Below are 12,209 nucleotides of genomic sequence, written 5' to 3'. Positions count from 1 at the left end.
GAGCCTGTCCTTGCCTGACATGGAGATTTTTCAGCAGCAGCCACAGGAAAGTGCTCCGAGGGGGAATTTCCAGTTGTGTTGTCCCCTTCTGAGGCCAGTAGTACTGAGGACATGTGTTGCAGCCCCCACCACTTGCTCAGCCAGGATCAACTAACGCATCACAAACAAGTGATAAAATGCAATATTTTCCTGTCGTGGCCATGGTTCAATTTGTGAAACATGTTACATTTACTCATTTTTAAAAATAAATTTAGAGTGCCCAAATCTTTTTTTTCCAATTAAGGGCAATTTAGCATGGCCAATTCAGCCTGCACATCTTTGGGTTGTGTGGGTGAGATCCATACAGACAGTAACCTGGGGCCAGGATCGAACCCAGGTCCTCAGTGCCGTGAGGCAGCAGTGCTGACCACTGCACCACCGTGCCACCCCTTACATTTACTCACTCTACGATTTATCTATGTTTTTCTTAATAATAATTGAAATCCACTGTACTCTGGAGTTACACATTACATTAATTATGCTTCCCCTTTTTTGAGAGCGTATTGTGATGTCTACTAGAACCCTTCAGTTTTGTCATATTTTCCTTTCAGCTAGCTAATAATATGCATACTTCACAAGGAATTAGAATTAACATCAAATTCTAGCTGTTCTTTTACATATGCCTTGTTTTAAAACTGAAACTTTCCTTATTACTGGCACTTATAGCACCGTTCTGCGGAAATGTTCTTTGTGGTCAGAGAAATTCTACCCACAAAACCCGAAAAATGTTTTGCATTCACAGGTGGTAATTTGGTCACTGAACAGTGAGTTTTCTCACTGCATGAGATCCATTAATGAATCAGTTGTTAACACTTTTTAAGTGTTGCTTTTAAAATTTTATTTGAGGCCGGGACAACTTTAGCCACAAACCCAAACTCTCATTGCATGTCAATTGCATGTGAAGTATTGATTGCAACAAGAGCAATGAAGTGTTAAACCATGAGTTCCTCTGGTAATTAACCTCAACTACTGGCTCATTTTGCTGAAAATGGAAACTTTGGTTGATTTTACTGTATCACTGTGAGCAAAGGTGCTGCATTATTTGGTGAACCTTTTGAAATCAAGGCAGGATATATGGACCGGAATTGTCTGGCCATTCGCTGGCAGCAGCATTCTCTGCTCCCAGCGCTGTCAATAGGAATTCCAATTGAAACCACCCCGCGCTGCCGGGAAACCCGTAGGAGGGGGGTGTGCTGCAGGCGGGATCAGAGAGTCACACCACCGGGAATGGTAGGAGAATTTGGCTATAGTTCATTTTACATAGTGAGCCCTTAGAGCAGACTGCCACAAGGAAGCTACCACTTACACTATCTACGTAAGACCATAGACCGTAAAACGCGGCAGCAGAAGTAGGCCATTCGGCTCATTGGGTCTGCTCCGCCACCATTCAATGAGATCATGACTGATCCAATGTAACTGATCCCGCCTTCTTCCCATGAACTTTAATTCCCTTACTGATTAAAAAATGTCCATCTCAACCTTGGACATACTTAACAATCCAGTCTCTATAACCCTCGGCGGTAAAGAATTTCACAGATTCACTACGCTCTCGGAGAAGAAATTCTTCCTCATCTGTCTCTAATGGGCGACCACTTACTCTGCGATTATGCCCTCAGGCCCTAGACTCTCCGCCAAGGTGAAACAACCTCTCAACATCTACCCTGTCAAGCCCTCTGAGAATCCTATATGTCTCAATAAGGTCGACTCTCATTCTTCTAAAATCCAATGAGTACAGGCACAACCTACTCAACCTCTCCTCATATGGAAATCTCTCCATACCCAGGTTCAACCCAGTGAACCTTCTCTACACTGCCTCCAATGCCAGTATACCTTTCCTTAGATAAGAGGACCAAAACTCTTCACAGTATTCCAGGTGTGGTCTAACTAGTGCCTTGAATAGTTTTAGTAAGGCCTCCCTATTTTGATACTCCATTCCCTTTGACATATAGGCCAACGTTCCATTTGCCTCCCCAATTACCTGCTGAATTTGCATTCTAGCTTTTTGTGATTTATGCACGAGGACCCCCAAATAATAAATATTTAGCTCCTTTATTCTTCCTACCTAAGTGCATAACATTTTTTAATAAATATTTTTATTGAAATTTACATTTTTACATGGAACAGGAGATGAATGAAACGACTTTTATTTACAAGCTGTTTTTTTGCCACCCTCCTCCCCTTACTACTATTTTCAGGTCCTATCTTAGGCCTGTAGATGGTTTATAGCTCGTTGTGCTCTTATAGCTTTGTGGAGGAGCCCTCTGGGCCCTCGTATCGGTCTCTCACTGGTATTGTGTTCTAATATCTTCTAATACCTTCTAACTCCCAGAATCCCCAAAGTCAGATGATATATATATATATATATATGACCGTTCTGTGTTCCCTCTAGTGGTAAGAAACATTACCATTACCTTTTCACTCTTTACATCCCAATCAATATACATATTATTACAACTGGGTTTCCTGCTGGCATTTCCTTGGGTCTCTCCCCCATTGCCCCCTCCGCACCTTGTTCCTGTCTGCTTTCTGTTGCCCTGGTGGTTTCCGTGTGTCCCTCCGTCCACCTTTCTATCAATTATTAGCTTCAAACGGGTGCTGGGACAGGCTGATGAATTGCCCTCACGCTATATGAAAGTATGGTCTGGCCCTCGGATGGTGTATTTGATCTTCTCGAGATGGAAAAATTCTGATAAGTCGGCCAGCCAATCTGTAGCTATGGGTGGTGCTGCTGATTGTCAACTGAGCAGGATTCTCCGGCGGCCGAATCGGGAAGCAAAGGCAAGGGCGCCAGCCCTCTTCCCCCATATGAAGTTCTGTCTGGTCCGATAACCCGAAGACTGCCACTCGCGGACATGGTTCCACCCTCACCCCCACAACCTTGGACATCGCCTTGAAGAAGGCTATCCGGAACCCAACAAGCCTAGGGCATGTCTAGAACATGTGCACGTGGTTGGCCGGGCCTCCCTGGCACCATTCACATTTGTCCTCCACCTCTGGAAACAAACACCTCTTTCGGTTTCTTGTCAGGTGTGCTCTGTGCACCAATTTTAGCTGCCTGACGCTTAGCCTTATGCAGAAGGAGATGGAGTTGGCCCTACTCAGTGCTTCGCTCCAGAATCCCCATCCTACTTCCGTCCCTAGTTCTTCCTCCCACTTCTGCCTTGCTCTGTCCAGTGGTGACCTTTCTAAAAGTCGTCCATATAAGTCCCCGCAGTTCCCTTCTCCCTACTATCCATGCCCAGTAGTTCCTCCAATATTGTGTCTCTCGGGGCTCTAGGGTACCTCATTGTCTCCTTGCAGAGAAAGTTTTTGACTTGTAATTGTCGGAGCTCCTTTCCATTCGGTAGCTCCAGTCTCTCCGTCAGCTCTTCTAAGGTCAGGGTTCTGTCCCCCATGTAAAAGTCCCTGATCTCTAGCTTCCCCCTGTCCTATCTCCATCTCTTAAAGATGGTATCTAGCATGGCTGGTGGGAACCTGTGGTTGCCACAGATCTGGCCCATGGTGGACCACGGTTAAACCAAAGTGCTGTCCCATCTGTTTCCAAGTTCTTAGTGTTGCTACTACCACTGGGCTGGATGTATGTTTTGCCGACGTGGATGGGAGCGCTGTTTTGGCGAGGACTTAGAGTCATTCCCATGCAGGAGGACTCCTCCATCCTCACCCATTCCATGTTTGGTTCCCTCCAAAGTGCATAACTTCACATTTCCCGACATTATATTCCGTCTGCCATGTTTTTGCCCACTCTCAAAATGTCTAAATCCCTCTGTAGGCTCTTTGTGCCATTCCTCATGTGAAAATATTTGATGTGGTGTATGAAAATGAGAAAACAAGTGATCCAGAGGGAAATATTCAGGAAATAGGGTGGAAAATGTAGTAAAAACTTGCAACTCTCTCCAAAAATGTGAAGTGATTAATTTTAGTAGAAAAATCACGGAGGGACAATACATAATAAAGGGTATAATCTAAAGGAGATTCAGGAGCTGGGGAAGTTTATATGTGCATAAGTCTTTGAAGGCAGCAAGATAGTTTGAGCACGTTTAATAAAGCATACAGCATCCTGGACTTTATCAATAAGGGTACAGAGTACAAGAGCAAGGAGGTTATATTAAACCTGGTTTGACTTGAATATTACAACCAGTTCTGGATACCACACTTTAGGAAGGGTGTTTTTATTCTTTTTATGGGATGCTGGCATCACTGGTAGTTTGTTGGCCTTCCCTAATCAGGCTTGTGGCCAGACCAGGTAAGGAGAGCAACTTTCCTCCCCTAAAGGATATTGGTGAACAAGATGGGTTTTTACAACTATCAATCATTTCATGGTCACTATTGCTAATACTAGCTTTTTAAATTCAAGGTTTTATTAATTTGAATTTAAATTCACCAGCTGCCATTGTTAGATTTGAACCCATGACCCCAGAGCATTAGCCTGGGCCTCTGAATTATTAGATTACCACTATGCCACTATCTCACCCTGTGAAGGCGTAAGGGGGGTGCAGAGAAGATTCATGAGAATGTTTCCAAGGATGAGGAACTTCAGCTTTGCAGAAAGATCGGAGGTGTTGTGACTGTTTTCTTTGGAGGAGAAGGTTGCGATGAGATTTGACAAGAGTAGTTGGGACAAACTGTTCCCATTGGTGTAAGGCTCAAGAACAGATTTAAGTAATTGGCAAAAGAAGCAATGCAACATGAGGAACATCTTTTTCATACAACGAGTCTTTGGAATCTGGAATACACTGCACATGGGTGTGGGAGAGACAGGTTCAATTGAGGCATTCAAGATTATTATCTGAAAAGGAAGATAATGCAGTACTATGGAGAGAAGACAGGGGTGTTGCAAGAGGTGCATTGCTCATTCAGAGAACCAACACAGAACGATGGAATGAATGGCCTTCTATTCTGTAACCTTTCTGTGATTCTATGATTCACCAAAAACTACTAAGGCTAGATTATTTAAAAATTACAAAATGGAGATTTGTAGAAGTTTGGGAGGTCTGGAGACACTGTAGTGTATCTTGTAGACAGTACACATGCCACCATGTGCCAGTGTTGAGGGAGTAAATGTTTAAGGTGGATGGGGACTGCATTGTCCTCGATGATATTTAATGTTTTTGAAGTTGCACACATCCAGGCAAGTGGAGATATTCCATTATACTCCCGACTTATGCCTTGTAGATGCTGCGAGTTACGAGGTGGCTCACTCAACTTAGAGCGCCTAGTTTCTGACTTGCTCTTCTTATGGCTCCACTTTTTTCTGGTCAATGGCTACCCCAAAAAGAGAGTTCCCTCATGTAATTTTCACCCCAGATGGTTATTTATCAACCTCTGAACAATACTCTGATGTGCACAATGTTCTGGTGGTTGGCGTTCTGGTCTTGGGAAAGGAGCTGGGGTGGTTCTGGCCTCGGGTAAAGGAGGGGGAGGTTCTGGCCTCGGGAAAGGAAGGGGAGGTTCTGGCCTCAGGAAAGGAGCTGCAGCTATTCTGGCCTTAGGGAAGGAGGGGCATTTGAGGAGGGTGAGGGTTCAAGCCTCAGAGAGAGGTATGTGAGTCTGGTTGTGTGTGTGAGGGTGTTTGTGTGTGTGTGAGGGTGTTTGTGTGTGTGTGAGGCTGTTTGAGTGTGTGAGGGTGTTTGAGGGTGTGTGAGGGTGTTTGTGTGTGTGCGTGTGTGTGTGAGGGTATGTATGTGAGGGTGTGTGTGTGTGTGTACGTGTGTGTGAGGGTATGTATGTTATGTTATTCTCTAAGTCTGAATAAAGATTGTAGACTTCCAGTTAACACAAATACGTTATTCAATGGGTTTGTTCTGTTTCCAGAGCTTAACTAGATATAATACAGTCAAGAGGTATGACCAGTGAAGCTAAGGTAAGCTGCCTATGCTGAGCTGTCTCTGTCTGCTGCTGCTCACTAGCCCTGTGCTTCCGAAAGAGGCGGATCCTCCCTTGGGCTGGACCCATCTCTGATGCTGCCCTCTAGTGATGCTGTGGCTGTTACATCTGTCTGTAATCCCTGGTGTATGTACAGATGTACAGATCACTACACCGCCCCCCCCCCCCCCCCCACCTTTATTGGGCATGTTTTCTAGACTGGCCTCAAGAAAACTGTACATAACAAGTGGTGAGAATATGCAAATCTGCACACTGCGAAAATGATAAAAGTAATACAGAAACAATTAACTGTGTTGTGAGTTCATCGTGAGAAATGTCCATATTTGCCTTGTGCGTGTGTTGAAGTGTCGTTACAAATCTAGCCGGTCGGGTGCCTTACGGCTTCTGCTGGAGCGTCTTACTGGTGGTAGCAGGGATGATGGTTTGATGTCATCAAGAGTACTGTCTGGTGTTGTGTGGTGAGGAACATCCTGTGGACAAAAGGACTCGGTCAAGTCCAGTGTGGGAAATACTGGCATTGTAGGTCGAATCTCTAATAGATCCCGGTGGTTACGGCTAAAAAGTACTCCCGCAGACGATTTGACAATGTAGGCCCACGGTGCCTTCTGCCTGATCACCGTAGCTGACTCAGACCATCCGCCTTCTGGGTCCCTGATTCTGATGGTGTCACCTATTGTCAGTGGCTTGAGTGGGATCACATGTTGATCGTAGTATAGTTTTTGTTTGGAGCATAGTGTCCGCATGTCATCGAGAACCGGTTCTTTGCCGGGGTCTCGGAATTGCTTTGCCGGTAGGGTTGTCCGGATGTCTCTGCCGAGGAGTCCTGAGCTCAATGGGGTTGCTCGGTACGATAACAGAGCAAGGTTGGTGTCGAAACGTGGCTCGGCTGCTTTGCAGATGAGTCATTTAATGATGTGGACACCTTTCTCCCCAGTTCCATTTCATTGCGGGTAGCGATTCTCTGTCGCACCGTTGTCTGATCTCGACCTTTTCCTGTGTTTGTGGTATTGTTTGTAGTCTTGTCATTGTTTTGCAGTGTGCTGTGGCATTGTCCTTCACGTGCAGAGTTGTACCATGTTGTACAGGTCGTTGTTTCATTGTTGTTGTTTCTGTCATTTCTGTCTTTGTTGTTGTCATTGTCGTTCTTGTTATTGTTTTTGTCGTTTCTGTCTTGGTTGTTTTCATTGGCGTTCTTGTTGTTGTCGTTCTTGTTGTTCTTTTTGCCGCGTTTGTTGATTCTGTTTTTGTTGTTTTTGCTTTTATTCATGTTCTTTGGTCGTGCTTGTTGTTTCTGGGATGCTTCGTGTTGCTTTTGTCGTTCTTGTTGTGCTGCATGTTGCTTTTGTTGTTGCTGTTATTGCTGTTGTTCTTGTTTCTGCTGTGCTTCGTGTGGCTTTTGTTTTTCTTGTTGTGCTCAATGAGTGTGCCATGTGGATGATTTGAGTCATTGTCACAGTTTTTGGTGTCAGTGTTCTTTGTGGTATCTGCTGCATTGAGTGTTTCTTCTTGAGAATTGTGAGAATGATCTGATGTTGCATTGATGTTGGTGACATCAGTCATTTGTGGTGGATTCGATTCCTCTTCTTTGCTTACTTGGTGCTCCTCTTCTAGAGTCATTTCTGGTTCACTTGAATCATCATTGATTTCTAGGTGCTCCTCTTTTGGAGTCATTTCAGGTTCATTTGAATCATCTGTGATCTCTTTGTGCTCTTTTTCTGGAGTCAAAATCTTCACGATTTCATTGTGTTGTGGGTCGTAGTGCTTCTTTTCTGGAGTCAAAATCTTCAAGATTTCTATTGACGTGGTCTTTCGGGACTCTTGGTGCTCCTCTTCTGGAGTCAAAATCTTCAGGATTTCTATTGACGTGGTCTCTCCGGACTCTTGGTGCTCCTCTTCTGGAGTCAAAATCTTCAAGATTTGAATTGACATGGTCTCTCTGGACTCATGGGTGGCCGTCCTCTGATTATTGAGTGCTTCTGCGCAGACGAACTGAGATATGTCAGTCTCGCTGTGATCCTGCACATCCTGTATGGGAATGGTGATTTCTTCGTCACTTGTCTCACATACAGTGAGTAGACATTCAGTGTCTTCTTCTGGTGGCTCAAATAAGCTTGATAGATCTTCATGGTCTTGTACATGCATGGTGTTCGCTATGGAGTATTTGCTTGCTTCCATTTTTGAGTCTGTCACCGAACTGTCTGTGGAGTCCTTCATCGCTCTCTCTGTGGAATCCTTCATCGCGCTCTCTGTGGAGTCTGTCATTGCTCTCTTTGTGGAGTCGTGCAGTGTTCTCGCTGTAGAGTTGATCTGTGCTCTCTCAACGGATTTGTTCTGTGCTCTCTGTGTGGCGTTGTCTTCATCTTGGGTATTGCTGTCATCCAATGTACCGACGATCTGCCATGGCACCATGGTATTGGATTCATCTACCATGAGAAGAGTCGTATTGAGCTTTTCAACCGTGTTGCTGATGCTGTGATCAGGATCTCCGAATAACTCAGCCATGTCTGAGCAGTATTGTGTGTATTGTTCGATAGACAAATCATCGCTTTTTGTTTCAGAGTTGTGATCGTTCTCTTCATGTTCAATGACCAAATCATCTTCTTGTGTGGAGGCTGGGACCCTTCGTGGTGCGTGGTCCACTCTCTGTTTCTTGGCGTCAGGCCGCAGCATAAACCTGCACTCACGAGTCAGGATGTCATATATGCTGGGCTGAAGATTCCCCATTCCGAAGAACACATCATTGGGGTCTTCACGGTACTACACCTCTAGTTGCGGTTCGGATTTGGTACTGGGGTAGCCATCTCCCAAGATGAAATCTCCATCTGAGTCGTAGTCCACAAGGACCATATCATCTTCTAGGGCAGTGCCTACTGCTTGTTCCAGGGTGTTGTGAAAGTTATTTAGAACTGCTGGTGTAAGTTCGGGCATTGTTCTGTCTTTTGAGGCAAGAAAATTGGGTTTTGCAGCTTTAAATTTCTTTTTGTTCATTTTCGTGCATTTCCCTTTTAAGTGGGCGTGGTCCTGGTCCTCTGACATCATGACGCTTGTGACATCATGCGTAGGACTCGATTGCCCATGCGCACACCGGGTTTCCTGTACTGTGCCCTCTTTTCGCAACTGAGCATGTGCGACTCCATTCTCAAGATGGCTGCTGCTCAGAACCTCTGTCTTCCTCCGATTCAATCCTGCCTCCGCCTCGTGGTGAATGTTCGCGCCATTTTTACCGATTTTGTTTTCTAAATGATGATTCTGTGTTTGTAGAGACTCAAAGTACTGATTTTGTTTTTGTTCATAAGCAAGGCATTTTTGTATAGCGATTTCTAGAGTTAGATACTTATTTTGTGAAAGTTCTTCCCTCAAATTTTTATCAGATAACCAGAAATTAATTGATGCATTATCACAGTGTCTCTGAAATCAGCATAATCACAGCCTTGTGGTGTTAACTTGAGATTTGTAATAAAATCAGAGATGGGCCCTCCGTTTCTCTGACAAGAGTTAAATCTTTCGAGCATCTCACCAGATGACTGTTACAGCGTTCAGCAAATATTTTGAGTATAATGTCTACTTTGGTGTTGTCCTCACCTTCTAAGTAATTAAAGCAATTATAGATTTCTCTAGCTTCATGCCCTCCTGTTGAGAATATTGGGGTTATTTTCGTTGCATCAGAGGCAATGCTTAAATCATTATCTGTGATAAATATTTGGAACAGCTGTTCAAACATTTTCCAGTTATAACTTAAATTACCGGTTGTTTCCAGCTGCCATGTAGTTCCAACAAGTTCCATCGAATCAGTTAGTCGTCGAGGATCGATTTGTTGTGAAGTCTTCCACAGTCCAATATCCGGTTTACGTTTTTTTCTCTTGCTGGTATCTAGCTAGCTTTCTGAAATCACTCCTGGTATCATATGTTATTCTCTAAGTCTGAATAAAGATTGTAGAGTTCCAGTTAACACAAATATTTTATTCAATGGGTTCATTCTGTTTCCAGAGCTTAACTAGATATAATACAGTCAAGAGGTATGACCAGTGAAACTAAGGTAAGCTGCCTATGCTGAGCTGTCTCTGTCTGCTGCTGCTCACTAGCCCTGTGCTTCTGAAAGAGGAGGATCCTCCCTTGGGCTGGACCCATCTCTGATGCTGCCCTCTAGTGATGCAGTGGCTGTTACATCTGTCTGTAGTCCCTGGTGTATGTGCAGATGTATGTACAGATGTACAGATCACTGCATATGTGAGGTTGTTTGTGTGTGTGTAAGGGTGTTTGTGTGTGTGTGTGTGCAGTTGTTTGTGTGTGTGTGAGGGTGTGTGTATGAATGTGAGAATTAGGGTAGTGATCATAAGTGGTAGAGTTTTACAACACAGAAACAAAGTCCATTATGTTGGTGCCAGCCATCAAGCACCTATATATTTGAATCCCATTTTACAGCACTTGGTCCGTAGCCTTACATGTTATGGTGTTTCAAATGCTAATTTAAATGCTTCTTAAATGCTGTGAGGGTTTCCGCATCTACCACCCTTTCAGGCAGTGAGTTCCAAATTTCCACAGCACTCTGGGTGAAAAGGTTTTTTCTCAAACCCCCTCTAAATCTGTTGCCCTTACTTTAAGAACTCAATCTATCGGCCTCACCGCGTCCGACTCGGGACGCAACGAGGCCGGTAAATCTTGTGAGAGGCATCTTGCGCGATTTACCAGCCTCATCACACCTTGCAAGATCTAACGAGATCTCGCGAGGCATCGTGATCTGAAAATGAAATGAAAATGAAATGAAAATCGCTTATTCTCACAAGTAGGCTTCAATGAAGTTACTGTGAAAAGCCCCTAGTCGCCACATTACGGTGCCTGTCCGGGGAGGCTGGTACGGGAATCGAACCGTGCTGCTGGCCTGCTTGGTCTGCTTTAAAAGCCAGCGATTTAGCTGAGTGAGCTAAACCAGCCTTTGAGTTAGGATCCAGATTTGCATATTCACGTGAGCAGTCAGCCTCACTTGAATATGTCTGCGCCGGATCTACCCTGCGCCCATGATCGAGAGACCCCGAGCAGGCAGCATTTAGCACTGATTTCTCCAAACATGGACCAGGCATACTGGTGGGGGATGGTGATCGGGGGCCCCTGGGTGGTCGGGCTCGGGCTGGGTGGTAGAATGGTGCCCCTGATGCCACCCAGGCACTGTGGCACTGCCAGCCTGGCACTCAGGCAGTGACACGCAGGTGCAATCCAAGCAATGCCAAGGTGCCCAGGTGGCATCTTGCACATACTGGGGATTGGACCAGGGGTGCCCTGCCCTTACGAGGTGGGATGCTCAAGGGCCCCCTAATCGGTAAGTTAGTTTGTTGGGGGTTTCCAGAAGCTGTGCCCCTATCACTTATTGCACTGGTAAACAGAGCCCGTTCTTGCAGAAAATGGGACTAAGTGTGGCTTCGTCATGCCCAGAAATGAAGTAGAGTCCTGTTTAATAGCAGAGCCATTATCAATGCTTTCAGCGCCATCAAACACCCAGCTAACCGTGCCTGACACGGACTCTGTTTCATTTCTGTTAAATCACGGCCCAAATCTACATCCCCTGGTTCTTGGCCAGTCTACTCAGGGAAAAGGTTTCTTCCTATCTACACTATCTATGTCCTTCATAATCTGGCACGCCTCAATCAGGACCCCCTTAGCCTTCTCTGCTCCAAGGAAAACAACCCTAGCCTAACCAGTCTCACTTCGTCGCTGAATCGCTCCAGCCCAGGCAATATACTGGTGAAACCAAAAGAGAAAATGCTGGAAAATCTCAGCAGGTCTGGTAGCATCTGTAGGGAGAAAAAAGAGCTAACGTTTCGAGTCCAGGTGACCCTTTGTCAAAGCTGTCCTCTCCTGAATTCTACTTCAGAATCATCATCAGACTCCGATGATTCCATAGATTCTGAAGTCTCCGGCTCAGTTACCAATTCGGAATCTAAGGTACCTTCAGAGTTTTATGGATATCTCTGGTGGATCTTGAATGCCACCAGAGTTCCCCATTTGCAATCACAGAGTGCTCCCAGCCTCCAAGTCTATAAATCACCTTATCCAAATGACCACTGTATCCCTAAGACTTGAGCCAATTCACTCCGGACTCATTTGATTCTTAAAGGAAACTTAAGGAGTCACCCAACTTCGACACGGTCACAGATTTTCAGATATCTTACCTCGCCTCCGTTCTTCTGTGTCCGGTACTCCAGGAAGGTATTCCTTTGTTTTCCTCCTGGCTGGCTCGCTAGTAAGATTCCCCTTATCTCTCGCTCATAGATAAGGTTTCAGTCCGGTTGAAT

General features: G+C 45.0%; 1 protein-coding gene across 1 annotated transcript in view; it reads left to right on the top strand.

Annotated features, from left to right (window-relative positions):
* LOC119964218 (interleukin-12 receptor subunit beta-2-like) overlaps positions 1-12,209 on the top strand; it is a 194,251-nt gene that overhangs the window by 87,824 nt on the left and 94,218 nt on the right. The gene's annotated exons all lie outside the window — the stretch shown is intronic.

This window comes from Scyliorhinus canicula, chromosome 4, assembly GCF_902713615.1.
Source record: "Scyliorhinus canicula chromosome 4, sScyCan1.1, whole genome shotgun sequence".
Lineage (NCBI taxonomy): Eukaryota > Metazoa > Chordata > Chondrichthyes > Carcharhiniformes > Scyliorhinidae > Scyliorhinus > Scyliorhinus canicula.
The sequence above is the reverse complement of the archived record's forward strand: the minus strand, read 5'-3'. Positions and strand labels throughout refer to the sequence as shown.